This window comes from Liolophura sinensis, chromosome 9, assembly GCF_032854445.1.
Source record: "Liolophura sinensis isolate JHLJ2023 chromosome 9, CUHK_Ljap_v2, whole genome shotgun sequence".
In the NCBI taxonomy this organism is placed as follows: domain Eukaryota; kingdom Metazoa; phylum Mollusca; class Polyplacophora; order Chitonida; family Chitonidae; genus Liolophura; species Liolophura sinensis.
Window position 1 is genome coordinate 25,784,340 of NC_088303.1, and position 2,721 is coordinate 25,787,060.

The following is a 2,721-nucleotide window of genomic DNA, read 5'->3' on the forward strand; positions in this document are numbered from 1 at the left end:
TTTCCTTTTACATTAGATGGTGGTTTACTCCAACTGTAGCTCTGCATGTAGTGAGCCAGGGATTTCCTTTTACATTGGATAGTGCTTTACGCCAGCTGTAGCTCTGCATGTAGTGCGCCAGGGATTTCCTTTTACATTGGATAGTGCTTTACGCCAGCTGTAGCTCTGCATGTAGTGCGCCAGGGATTTCCTTTTACATTGGATAGTGCTTTACGCCAGCTGTAGCTCTGCATGTAGTGGGCCAGGGATTTCCTTTTACATTGGATAGTGCTTTACGCCAGCTGTAGCTCTGCATGTAGTGCGCCAGGGATTTCCTTTTACATAGGATAGTGCTTTACGCCAACTGTAGCTCTGCATGTAGTGCGCCAGGGATTTCCTTTTACATGGGATAGTGCTTTACGCCAGCTGTAGCTCTGCATGTAGTGCGCCAGGGATTTCCTTTTACATTGGATAGTGCTTTACGCCAGCTGTAGCTCTGCATGTAGTGTGCCAGGGATTTCCTTTTACATAGGATAGTGCTTTACGCCAACTGTAGCTCTGCATGTAGTGGGCCAGTGATTTCCTTTTACATGGGATAGTGCTTTACGCCAGCTGTAGCTCTGCATGTAGTGCGCCAGGGATTTCCTTTTACATTGGATAGTGCTTTACGCCAACTGTAGCTCTGCATGTAGTAATTCAGGGATTTCCTTTTACATAGGATAGTGCTTTACGCCAACTGTAGCTCTGCATGTAGTGAGCCAGGGATTTTCTTTTACATGGCATAGTGCTTTACTCCAGCTGTAGCTCTGCATGTAGTGGGCCAGGGATTTCCTTTTACATGGCATCATGTACATGTACCAATTCTTTACACTAGAACTATCTGCTGATGAAGGGAGGATTTCCTTTTGTGTGGAATCACATTGTAGGTTACATGTACACTGGTACTTAAATGTAGCTTCAAGTTATTGGAACTTCCTTGCTGACAGATCATATAGAACTTTACACTAGCACTAGTTGCTGAGTTTTTTTTTTTTTTGTTTTTTTTTTTCAATATGACTGACTTTAAAATCTTTCCAATTTTGTGAAGCAAACTAATAAAAGTATGCATTCAATGTGTTATGCAGAATGACAACAGCATTAAAAATTTGCAAAAGGACAAAAACCTGGCTTGTGGTTTGGTAAACAATAGCTAATGCTTCTGACACAGACATAGAGTTTTGTACAGGAGAAAAACTCATTTATATACTGGCAGAATACACAGCTAATGCTTGTATATATACACTTTGGCTTTTGTAGATCAAATCCCTATCATATTCTTGCCCACTTTCTAGCTAATGCTTGTAACACAGGTAGGCTTTTTTGGAAGAGCAAATCCATATAGTATGCTTGAAGTATTGCATGTGGTCATAGACATTTGGAGAAGAGGAAATCCCTGTCATCAGCTATTAAATGCTCGCAACACTTTTGGGATTTAGCAGAGCAGGAATCCCTGTTATGTTCACATAATCATCAGCTAATTGGTGCAGCTCAGATGTAGACTTTTGCAGAAAAGAGAAATCCTCTGTTATGCTTGGAGAATTGGAATTTGTGACTCAGACTGAAGCTTTTGTCAGAAGTGGCTCAGAGGAAATGCATTTTCTGCCATTTTTGATGGTTATAAATGTTTCTAGATAATCGGATTGATGTATATAGCAAAGTTTTGTGGAAATACACATTGGCAAAATGACATGTACATGTGTATCTGTCTTTCAAAAAACAAATAAATAAATAAATTTAAGGTTCAGCAATGTTTTTGATGGTATGTATTTTTTGAAGTCTTTGACTGGCTTAAAGTCTTCGCCCTTGCTCAATGAGATCACATGCTCAATGAGACGCACAAGGTGTGGGTTCAATAACGGCTGTGGAGAGGGAATTTTGTGATTCTCCTGCTCACACTGATTTAAGGGCCTTGGTGACAATAAACTGTGATTGGTGATTGTTTGTCCTACTTATAGGGCATGGGAAAGTGAGTAACTTGCCAAATGTGGGTGGCTTACCCCAGGCTCTCGAGTCTCGCCCACCTATAAAACTGACAACCAGCATCAGTGAAAAATTTTGGAGTGTGGCTATGAACATCAGTCAATCAATCAATCAATGTTATTCAGTAAACCATATAAAACCAAACATAATGTGATACTCGGACTATTTCAAACTATTCTTACTTGAAGCTGTAATTTATTCTCTTGAATGACAGGTAAGAACTTGAAGTTTTAATGTTGCAATATTATTTTGGTCATAATTATAAAACAAAGAGGTGTCTCATTGTGTGCCTGTCACAAATGCTGACCTATTGATAGTGCTGCCTCACTGGAACACCTGGCCAAAGACACCAAACATAATGCTCCATTCAGTCACAGTATACTGACACCTTACAGACCAGTGTTCGGTTTTTCCCCAGTATTAGTGAGTGTTAAGACTGTCAAGTATCAAGAATGGCATTTTTCCAGGGATAATGGCTATCTTATTCAGGCCGAGTCAGTGTAAACCAGAATGATTAGGTGACGAGGGCAGAACCCCGAGTTGACAAGATTGCAACCAGTATATCATTATGACCCACAGCATAGAAACATTTTGTGAAAAAGATTTGTTTGTGGCTCCACCTGGCTCAAACCAGACTTCTGAGAAGTTGGATATTCTTCAGGACCGCATAATGCACAAAAATATATGTGATGTAATGTAAGACAAACATCATGAAAACAAGCA